Below are 12,013 nucleotides of genomic sequence, written 5' to 3'. Positions count from 1 at the left end.
ATGTGCCATTTTTAAAATGGTCTGTAACAAGTGAATTAGAGGTAGGACCAAGTAGTGCACCTTTTCAGATGCAATTTAATGTAACTGCTGGCTAGGACCTGGACTATATTTAAAAGTTAGGACAACATAACTACCATGTCAGGTCTGGGAAAAATGTTCATACACACACACACACACACTACTTAAGACAACCTAATCCCTAGTATAGACGTGGCTAGTTCAATGCAAGAATTCTTTTGTCAGTCTTGCACTCACCACTTGGGAAGTTGGATTACCCATACTGATGGGGAAAAAAATCCTTTAGTTGTGGTAGGATGCAATACATTTCAGTGCTACATTGCCACAGTTCTGCTTTAGCTCCTGCAGTGTAGACGTGACCTAAGAGTTTGTGAGGCAATGCCCCCAAATCCACTTCTTGTACGAATCTATTGATTTTGAGTTATACTAGCACTGGACTTGATCCATGTACATATCTCATGCCTTGTTTGCTGTAAACAAAGGACATCTGAAACAAAAGTGCATCCTTTTTTATGCTGTCTGTTTATCACTGACCATTGCACTGTTGCAACCGAGTGGAGAAACGCTACTTATTCATTCCCTGAGCAATTATTTTTGCAACATGTACTCTTGCCCAGGAGAAACTACAGTAAAATAGATAATATTTTGCTTTTAGGTTCTCTTTCATTAAACATGCTGAATCTAAAATACAGGCAGCTCAACAACAATATTTAATATCCTTTGTACTATATTGATTTCCTATGTTGCATTAACTTAAGCCCTGTTGAGCCTTTTTATTCATCGCATTTGTACTGATCGTCTTACCACACGTTGCTTGCAGCTGATACTTCTGTTATGCTCTTTACTGGGTTTTTTTATGTCCATGATCTGCTAATGTACTTGTGACACTTTAAAATAGCAAACAATTAAAAATAAACATTTTGGAAGGAAGCACGGTTAACTGTTAAACACGGGATTGGAAATCAGGATTTGCTGTTTTTTTCCCCGTTATTGCACTGACTAGCCACAGAACCAGGGCCATATGGAGGAATTTCTATAGAAGGGTGCAAGCTGTGGAAGGAGCTGGTGGATGCTCCTCCCTTGCGGCCCAGCCCTACCCCGGCCTCACTCCTGAGGGAGGAAGGCTGGGTTAACGTGCCGCTCCTGCCTTCCCCCAGCCAGCGGGAGCACCCCCAGTATATGGGCCTGAGATTACCCACTGTGCTCCTCTACTGACAGAGTTCTAAATGAGAAGAAAGATGGATTTCATGTTGAAGGAACTAATTGTAGTCTCAGGAGACCTAGGTTCAATATCTTTTTCCATCACAAACATCCTGTGTGATCTTGGGTCAAAATTTATATATCTATATTTCAGTTTCTTAGGCCATGTCCACACTTACAGACTTACCGGAGCATAGATATACTGATACAGCTGTGCTACTGTAGGAGTGATCAAGTAGCTGCCTTGTGCTCATAGGAAAGAGCTCTCCTGAAGACAAAATAAAACCAGCTCTACGAGCAGCAGTAGCCATTATGGCAGGAGAGTATCTCTCACCAACATAGCATTGTGCACAGAGTGTTTATGGTAGCAAAACTTATGTTGCTGTAGGGACTGTTTGACAATGGGCTAGATAGACCCCAAGATTCTGTTAAGAACTTATAGACGAATCCTTTCCTGTCTCTGTACTTGTCTTCATTGTTATTAAAGGTGTCTTTTTTTTACCTCAGGGAAACTAACAAGTGTGAACTATCCTAAAAAAAACCCCAACAAAACAAAACACACACAGGGAAGACAAGTCACTTTGGTTTTACCAGATTAACTAGACAAATTTACTGCTATGCTTTCACCAGAGGCAGATCTCAACTGCTTTCCTTCGTGGTCAAAATAAATGTCTTGGCTTCACTTTGTTTTTACTTCAGAATAGCTCATGCCCACTAATTTACTTGCTCCAATGTGAAACAAACATTGTTTTAGCAATGAAGACAAGGCTTATGTCTCATTTTATTAGATCTATGTAATGCCTGAACTTACAGGTTTCATTGAGACTGTCAGTTGTACAGTTGCTCTCTGAGAAATGATAGAGGCCAACACAGGATTGGAAACAGACTGTTCATTTCATTTCCACTTAAAACTTGAAGAACACCTTTAAGTTCAGTTTCCAAAGGGAAAGTGGTAGTAATGGGGAATGGGGATACAAGAGTCAGGATTATGGAGTAAGGAGGGGTTCAAGGAATAGGGCTGGAGGATGCAGGAGTCAGAAGAGGGAGGGGGGCTCAGGGCAGAGGGTGAGGGTACAGGAATCAGGGCAGGGGGTTGGGAGGTGTGAGGAGCTCACGGGAGGGGCTGGAGAGCTCAGGGTAGGAGATGGGATAACCTCCGGAGGGGGTACAGAATCTTGGCTGGCTGCACCCGAAGGCTGATCCAGGGCAATGGGGGCCATGCTGCCCAGCTGGTAGGTGCTCCACATCTCCGCAGTGCTCTTGGCTTGCCCAGGGTGTGTTTACTCCCCTCCCCCACCCCCCATGGTCATTGTTGAGTATAACAGTCTCTAGTATCACAGTCCTTCCTTTTCTGTTTAATGAGAATCACATTCCATGCATATACCATTTATTTGGCACAACCAAACCCTGACCTTGCTTTAAGTTACAATAAGAGGAAGCTGCATACCAAATGAGGTGGTCCTAGCTTCTATTGTTTAGGAATTCTTGAACAAACAGACTCAGAGACAGACAGACACACGCATAAACTCTTTCAAGTATGTAGCACATACCATGGATGTTTTAGTACTAGCACGTGATACTTTCAGTTTTTATCTCTGAAACTGAATTCCCCATGATTATATAGTTTTGTTTTATTTTGTTTTGCTTTTTCTTAAACATTATGTATAGATGCACAAGGAGCAGGTTATCCTCTGCCTTAAAATGTGATTTGGTGGTCTATAAAAACATCAATTAGTACCCAATCATGTGGTTTTTGTGTTAAGACAATTTTCTTTCTTGCATTAGAGAAGAGGTACAGGCAGTCCCTGACTTACGCGAATCCGTCTTATGTCGGATCCGCAGTTACGAACAGGGCTGCCCCGGAGTACACGGACTGCGGGACCTCGCGGTCCCGCCGCCCGTGTACTACGGGCGAGAAAAGCTGCTCCAGGTCTCCCTGGTCTGCAGACCAGGAAGACGCGGAGCAAAGCCGCTGCCCAAGCCCCTTCCCCTCCCCCGCGGGGGGGCTCGGGCAGCGGGGCAACCCAGGAGCGCCTGGGCTGCTCCGCTGCCAGCTTCCCCGAGGCTTTGCAAAGCCATGGGGAAAGCCTTCAGCGGGACAGCCCAGACGCCCCGCGGCTGTCCTGCTGCCGGCGTCCTCAGAGGCTTTGCTTCCCGTCTCCCTGGTCTGCCGGTCTCCAGCAGACCAGGGAGACGGGGAGCAAAGCCGCGGAGGACCCAGGCGGCAGGACCACGGTGCGTTTCGGTCCGCCGCCCGCATATTCCTGGTCTGCTGGGGTGGGGGGGGGGGGGCGCAGCTAGTACACCACTCCCCCCCAGCAGACTAGGCTTTTCTCTGGATGCCTGTGGCAGAGCAGCTGGGACGCTGCCGGTTGGTCCCGCAGCGCCGCTCTGGGCACTACTGGACCAACCCAGCAGCACCCCAGCTGCTCTGGTCCTGATTCAGCCGCTGCTGGTCAGTTTCAGCAGCGGCTGAATCAGGACGCCTGGGGCAGAGCAGATGGGGTGCTGCTGGGTTGGTCCAGTAGCACCGAGGAGCGGCGCTGCTGGAGCAACCCAGCAGTACCCCAGCTGCTCTGCCCCAGGCGTCCTGATTTAGCCGCTGCTGAAACTGACCAGGGCTGACTACAGGGGACACTTGGGGTTCTTAAGTTGATTCTGTATGTAAGTCAGAACTGGCGGTCAGTTTCAGCAGTGGCTGAATCTGGACGTCAGTTCCGACTTACATATAGATTCAACTTAAGAACAAACCTACAGTCCCTATCTTGTACGTAACCCGGGGGCTGCCTGTAATGCCAATTATTTGGGCCGGATTCAAACTGTTGGCTTTCAAAAAGATTCAGTTAGTATCCCTTTACTATCTTCCCTGTCAGAAAATTTTAACATGGAAACCTCAACCCTGAGACCAGAGATTTTTAAATTTAAAGTTCATCAAATTTTGTACTTTCACATTGAATGGCAGGTGTAAATTCATATACATCCGAACCTCAGAGTTACAAACACCAGAGTGATGAATTGATAAGTCAATTACACACCTCATTTTGAACTGGAAGAGACACCCACCCCCCATTAAAAAAAAACATGCAATTACAGTAAAATACTGTATTAAATGTCAGCAAAAAAGGAGGGGGTATTTTAGATTTGGTAATATAAGGAAACTGTTTCTACTCTTGTTTAATGTAAATTAAGATGGTTAAAAGTTTGAAAGCTATATAAAACCAATATTCAATTGTAAACTTTTAAAAGAACAACCACAATGTTTTGTTCAAAGTTGTGAACTTTTCAGATTCATGAATAACCGCTATTCCTTATACAGGTTGTAGTGCCAAAATACGGCAGTCTCTGGTCCAGCAACATCCCTGGTCGGCAGGAGCATGGATGCTCCTGCACCAGAGAGCCAAGGAGGATAAGGGCAGAAGAGCCAACTGGGTTGGGCATCAGGGTCAGGAGCCCAGCTGGGGACAGTACAGGACCGGGGCCGGAGCCCCACAGCAGCCTCCACCAACCCCAGGAGCATGGTCCCAGGTTAGGGTCAGAACCCTGCAGCTTCCCCCAGCTGTGCGTGGCTGGAGGTGGGGCTGGGATTTCAGGGGTCCGAGACCTGGCTGTGCAGTGCTGGGACTGAGGCTGTGTGAGACTGGGGTTGGAGCTCCAGCCACGGATGCCCTCAGCTGCACAGGGTCAGAGCCCTTCGGCAAGAGCTGGAGCCTATGCTGACCAGGGAGCCTATGTAGCTGGGAAAGTAGCCCAGACAGATTGGGTGGGAGGGCGAGGCAGGTTTGCCTGCTGGTTTGCCTGCTGGGGTGATGGACTTGGGGGCCAGTGGCAAGAGACCTCCCCTGGTCTGGTAAATTCTCTTGTTTGGGACAGGTCAGGTCCGATGATACTGGACCAGGGAGGTAATTCTGAGGTTTTATTTAACTTAAGTGGTTTACCATAGATATCCCATACTATCTAGCTGTAATTATACAACGTTATCAGTTAAGTGAGACCTGGCAAGTACTAACTGAATGCAGATTAACTGGCTATAGCATACAGATAGGAAAATTAACAAAAAAAGAATTTACACTGCTTCATTGGCAGCTCATAATTAAATTATCCTTTAGAAGCAATTCCACTATAGGTATTCAAGCTAGTCCATGTAAAATTGGTGAAAATAAGATCAGAATAAAGCCCACTACTGCTGTTCAAGATCTGGGGCCAGATATCATAGAACTCCATTAGATCCAATCCCCTGAGGGTTGCCTCAGCTGAAGGGAATCTTTGGGTGAAAAAGAACTACCGTAGAGGTGCCTGTGACAACTACTCCTCACGCTCTGTGAATGAGGGTATGTCTACACTACGGCATTTTTCCAGAAAAATAATACTTGCGTCCACACTGCTATGGAGCTCTTTCGACAAAAAGTCGAAAGAACAGAGGGGTTTTTCTGACTGTGGTAAACCTCTTTCTACGAGGAAGAAGCCTTTTTCTGAAAAGGCGTGTGTGGACATGGAAGAAGGAGTTCTGTTGAAAAAAGAGGCCCTGGTGGTCACTCTGTCCATATTAATCAGACCTCTCTAGTCCTTGTCTCCTGCCAGCTTTTAAAGCAGAGAGAACCCGGGAGAAGCCTTGTGGAAGGAAGCCAACCCAGAGAGCTGCACCTCACTGCATAGCTCTGACTGCCACCCGACTTTGAACCCAAGGCCCAGCCACTAGCCCCTTGAGACCTTGGATGTCCTGTCATTGGAGGGCAGGGGTGAGCCAGGCACGCAACTCCATAAAGTTGGCCTTTTGCATTTGGAAGTTGTGGAGCCACTGCTGGTCATCCCACCTCTCCATGATCAGGTGAAATGGCAGCATGGTCGTGTGGGGCCATCGCATGCCCAGAGGCAGCTCCGGCTCCAGGGCAAGGATTATGCTGTGGTGTCGAAAAGCTGGACAACCAGAGCACGCACTGCAAAAGCTTTGCCATCCCTCAGAGAGGTAGGCAAGCAAGTAGCAGAAGCAGAGAAATGGCTGTTGGGGAGAGGAGGTGTCCCTTTAAGCAGGTGTCTCAGATAGCCTTAGGCAACAGGACCCGGAAACAACTGCTTACCTAATGCCCTGACTGAACTGGTTCTGAGTGGTGTTAAATGCGAGATAGCATCCAATCAGTGTGGATTTTGGTCCTTGGGTTGGAACTGAATTTCCTGATTCAATTCTTTTCTAGTGGTATTTATGTTGCTGATGTTGGTCTCTTCTATTCTGCTTCCTTTTACTTACGCTTGGAGACAAAATAAGTGCAGACTTTTTTTAAAAGATGTATTTAAAATTAAGAAAGTAAAGTCTATACATTAGAAAACTTAGAGATATCACTTATGGTACATTGAATGGCTATTCAATTGTAAGTGGGATAAAGTTGACACACTTTAAGTAGATTATCCTACAAAGAACATAGTGTATTCACACATGAATAAGAGTGGGAAAAAATACATTTCCTAAAAGAATTTTCATTGTTAGCACTACAGGAGCTGAAATCTAGCATTCAGGCAATTCATAGGTTTGTCTATTCTATTTAGCAAATTTATTTTAGGGTTTCAATGAAGAGCTACATTGTGAAATCTAAGCTGGATTTTTCAAAATCTAATTATCTGCTAATTTTATAAGAGAGGAGAAAAAGAAGCACAAAGTATTGCAAAAGATGTGAGCATGGCCCTGATGTCCTGTACAAGGATGTCCAAGACAGTATGAAAGCTATTGTCGAAAGCATAATAGGTGCTCTCTTTCTCTACACAATAACTGCGGTGCGAGAAAATCAGAAAGTCCTCTTACTTTGTTAAATGTTTTTGAGCTAGCTTGAATATGAAAGGCACTATGGGAAATCATGATTCTATTCTTTTCTGCACGTTTGGTACATGGATACATAATTAAGAAAGTATTTTCTTGTGTTAGTGTCAAACAGCTATGAACTTCTCATTCTTGCAGCTTTTTAAAGTGATTTTTTTTAAACTTAGGGTTTGTTGAAATGCTGAAATGAAATGACAGTCCTGGAGAACTAGAAGATTCAAGGATGGTACCAACAATGATAATTCAGATTTCCACCACATCTGCCCAGGTTGGCTGAACTGTGTCCTAGTAGGCTAATTGTGCAGGTAAGTCTACTCAAGCAACTTTATGTGTGTAAACTTGAGCCATAACCCCACTATTTTTCACTCTGGGTATGTCTACACTACAAAGTTAGTTCGAACAAACGGACGTTAGTTCGAACTAACTTTCATAGGCGCTACACTAGCGCTCCGTTAGTTCGAACTTAATTCGAACTAACAGAGCGCTTAGTTGAAACTAGGTAATCCTCATTCCACAAGGATTAAGCCTAGTTCGAACTTACTAGTTCGAATTAAGGGCTGTGTAGACCCTTAATTCGAACTAGTGGGAGGCTAGCCCTCCGCAGGTTTCCCTGGTGGCCACTCTGGCCAACACCAGGGAAACTCTATTGCCCCCCTCCCGGCCCCGGACCCCTTAAAGGGGCATGGCCTGGCTACGGTGCCCGTGCCAGGTGCAAGCCTGCCAGCACCCAGCTAGCAGACCCTGCACCTGACACGGATCGAGCCACCCACCCGATGCCCCCCAGCCCACCCCCCCTTCCCGGGACCAGGCTGGTGGCTCCCGGGAGCTTGCCCTGGACCACAAGAGGCGGGCACCCGCCTGGGCTAGTGCGGACATCGTGGACCTCGTCCACGATCTCCGCACTAGGCACAGGAAAGTGGCCGTCTAGGGCAGGAGAGCTGCCAGCCTGGCCACCCAGGAGCAGGTGTGCATGAAAATCAAGGGGGTCCACTGAGACCCCTGACCCTGAGCCCTGAGCTTAAAATGGCCGTCCTGGGTCAGACCAAAGGTCCATCTAGCCCAGTAGCCTGTCTGCCGACAGCGGCCAACCCTAGGAACCCTGGAGGGGATGGACCAAAGACAGTGACCAAGCCTTTTGTCTCGTGCCATCCCTCTCCAGCCTTCCACAAACTTTGGGCAGGGACACCACTCCTACCCCCTGGCTAATAGCACTCCATGGACCCAACCTCCATGACTTGATCTCACGTCCATTTAAACTCTATTCTAGTTGTAGCCTTCACAGCCTCCTGCAGCAAGGAGTTCTACAGGTTGACTCTTTGCTTTGTGAAGAACAACTTTCTGTTACTAGTTTGAAGCCTGCTACCCATTCCTTTCCTTTGGTGTCCTCTAGTCCTTCTTTATGGGAACTAATGAAGAACTTTTCTGGATGCACCCTCTCCACCCAACTCCTGCTTTTAGAGACCTCTATCCTGTCCCCTGTCCGTCTCCTCTTTTCTAAGCTGAAAAGTCCCAGTCTTTAGCCTCTTTTCATATGGGACCTGTTCCCAACCCCTGATCATTGTAGTTGCCCTCCCCTCCCCTCTCCCCTGATCATGGTAGTTGCCTCTCTCTTTCCCTCTCCCACCTTCTTTTCCCAGTCTCCCCCAGTTTTGTTCAATAAAGACAGATTCCATTTTTGAACACAATTGTCCTTTATTTTGTACATCAAGAAAAGGGGCTAGGGAAGGGTAAGTGGAAGGAAGTGAGGGAGGAATGGGGTACGAGCCCCCGATGGGGAGGACTGGGCTGGCTCTGTGGGCTTCTGGGGGTGGAAGCTCTCTTGCAGCCCCCCAATTGCTCCCTCTCCCCAGATGGCAACCTGCGGCAAGTGCAGCAGGGCTGAGGGCCGAGTGGTGTGATGTGCCCAGTGTGGGCACTCAGGGCACTCCAAGCCAGGACTGGTTTGCAAGCAGGGCACCCCTGAGAACTGTCTGTCTGGGGTGGGGGTTGGGACCCTTTAAGTGCAGCCCTCGGCTAGCCTGAGACAGCAGCTCCACACTCTAAGTACTCCTCTGATGCCCTGCCGGCACTGCTTCCGGCCATCCTTAAGCCCAGTTCAGGATCCACTTAATGTGGACATGCTAGTTCGAATTAGCAAAACACTAATTCGAACTAGTTTTTAGTTCTAGACGCGTTAGTTCGAATTAGCACAGTAGTGTAGACGTACCCTCTGAAACCTCTCAATGAGAGTAGATGAAGAGCAAGCTAGCATGTTTCAGAGCAAAAGATACTATTCTATACCTTAACCAGGAGCTTAGGTTACAAAATCCCCTGATGATGAATCTGAGGCGAATTCTATGCCTCAGGAGGAACCAGCACCCTAGACTGACAATTTATAATGCCTTGCAACATTTTCTCCATCTGTTTTCCTTCTTTACTGAAGGACCATTTTCACCCTTGAAAACTGAGGCATGGTCTACTTTACAAAGTTAGGCTGAAACATGGAAATTTGCATTAACATTGCTGTGCATGAATCTATACTTATGTTGCCTTCCACCATTGTAAATGCCCAGTTATGCCAACTTAGCAATATGAACTGAGTAGCACGTAACATTGAGTTTTGGTTGATGTACTTAGGCCAACACAGCGTGAGTGTAGACACTGTTTACTTATGTCAACCTTAACCATTCTCCAGCAGTTATCCAACAGTGTCCCACACCAAATGTTATGGACACCATCATGACCTATACTGCTTAGGCGTCATGAAGACTATAAGACACCCCTTCTTTTAAACTCCTCTGAATATTTGATATTCCTTTTTCCTGATTGCAGATCTTGGTGAGCATACCTAGCACCTCTCCATTGTTGAGTACAAGTGGCCAGCTTCACATTCTAGACACACTTCTGCCCTGAGTTTACAAGAAACATTGTATTTCCTGTACAGGTAAATACTGAAAGATTTTGATGAAAATTCATGAAGGTACTCTGCAATCCTCTGGCAAAGGTTTCTGTGGAGGGCTGCCTTATTTCTTCCTAGGCAGGAGGACACTTTCCTATGCCAATTGGTGATGACTTCCGCAGACACCATGGGTATGTCTACACTACCCTCCTAGTTCGAACTAGCGGGGTAATGTAGGCATACCGCACTTGCAAATGAAGCCCGGGATTTGAATTTCCCGGGCTTCATTTGCATAAGCGGGGAGTCGCCATTTTTAAAACCCCTCTGGTTCGAACCCCGTGCAGCGTGGCTACACGGGGCTCAAACTAGGTAGTTCAGACTAGGCTTCCTATTCCGAACTACTGGTACACCTCGTCCGAACTACCTAGTCTGAAGCCTAGTCCGAACTTCCTAGTTCGAGCCCCGTGTAGCTGCGCTGCACAGGGTTCGAACCAGCGGGGTTTTAAAAATGGTGGCTCCCCGCTTATGCAAATGAAGCTCAGGAAATTCAAATCCCGGGCTTCATTTGCAAGTGCGGTATGCCTACCTTACCCTCCTAGTTCGAACTAGCGGGGTAGTGTAGACATACCCCATGGAAGTAGACTCATAGCTCTGTACCAGTCAAAGAAAGGTCAACACTTATAAGCAAATTGTATGGGATGACGGAGAAGAGCTTTATGCTATACTTGTAATGTAAACCATGCCTCAATTTTCAAGGCTGAAAATGGTTCTTCAATAACTTTTCCTTAGAAAATCTACTGTAAAATTTGTTCCCTTTCCATAGTGAATATCCTGACTAAGGTCCCTCTGTGCATTTTCTATGGACCAGCAGCAGTACCACCTGAAACCCAGGGGCGGTAGCAGGCATACCAGAAGGTCAACAATTGGTCTGGTTCTAGGCCGCAGACTTGCCACTTATTTTAAAAGCTTCATCCCATACTTGGAGAAGATGACCCTCCTTCTCATCACTGTTCATACCTCTGTGGAGGCAGCCCTTCACAAGCCCCTGCCATCAGTAACAAAGAGGAAAAGGTGGTGGATCAAGAAGAGAAGGAGGAAAAGGAAAAGTATGAGTGATAGGTGACAGGCAGATCCAGCTGCACAGTTAGTCAGGACTTATTTTTACTTCAACACAATCCATCCAGTCCCACCAGTTGAGCACGGGCAAGTTCAGCGGGTGGGAAAGAACCTCAGTAAGTGTAAAGATAGATTTTTCAATTACAGGAATGGCATCCCCAAAGCAGCAGGACACATTTTTGACCTTTCATTCATTTTCTTGGGCAAAAGTCATGGTACAACCAAAAGAAGTAGACTTGCTATTTGCTTTTCATTCCCCTCTGGGGTGTGGGGAGGAGGCTTGCAAAGCAGTTTCTTTATGTCTGTAGAGATGTCCCTTGAATCTTCCTGAGAGATCTTGATGAAACTTCATGAAGGACTCTGCAATCCTCTGCCAAAGGTTTCTGTGGAGGGCTGCCTTATTTCTTCCTCAGCAGGAGGACATTTTCCCTGCCAAGCAATGATGACTTCAGCACCAAATGCAGACCATAAGTTAGCAACGTATTAGCCCAGGGTCATCTTCTCCAAATGGGGATTAGGGATGCCGGCAGTCACTCTGCATATTCAGTCTCTGCTACACTCAAAAGTGATCTAGAGAAAATGGTGCCAATATTCACTGCTTTTCCCCTATATTATTAGAAACATAAAACTGAGCAGTCCATTCCTCCACCCTTTCCCCAATGCCTGCTGAGTCATACTCACCATGGCTAGTGCTGTAACTAGTATCACGCACAAGCAATCCCAAGCAGAACAGAGAAGGTCATGCTTAAAACTTCTGTGGAGCAAGTGAGTAAGATCAGCATCTTAAGTTTGGCTTTCCATAATGAAGACACTCACAATACATTTTATCTGCAGCTGCTATTATTTATTATTGCAGACACCAATATTTTAAAAGGGCTCTAGATGCGATCCTGGCAATTACAGACCTGTAAGTCTAACTTCAGTACCGGGCAAATTAGTTGAATCAATAGTAAAGAATAAACCTGTGAGGCATGTAGAAGAACATAATTTGTTGG

The 12,013-nt window shown here is 46.5% G+C and overlaps 1 long non-coding RNA gene across 5 annotated transcripts in view; it reads left to right on the top strand.

The window, feature by feature from the left end:
• The window catches only part of LOC112546024 (uncharacterized), a 103,423-nt gene that overhangs the window by 85,348 nt on the left and 6,062 nt on the right, over positions 1-12,013 (top strand). For 4 of the 5 annotated variants that reach the window (XR_012903520.1, XR_012903519.1, XR_012903517.1 and 1 more), the window contains one exon: positions 7,192-7,329. This is a non-coding gene — a long non-coding RNA (uncharacterized LOC112546024). Of the gene's footprint in view, positions 1-7,191; positions 7,330-9,835; positions 9,989-12,013 lie in introns of those variants that run through there. The other variant, XR_012903518.1, reaches the window with a different exon arrangement.

This window comes from Pelodiscus sinensis, chromosome 4 (genome assembly GCF_049634645.1).
Source record: "Pelodiscus sinensis isolate JC-2024 chromosome 4, ASM4963464v1, whole genome shotgun sequence".
NCBI classification, from domain to species: domain Eukaryota; kingdom Metazoa; phylum Chordata; order Testudines; family Trionychidae; genus Pelodiscus; species Pelodiscus sinensis.
This window is presented reverse-complemented; position numbering and strand designations above follow the sequence as displayed.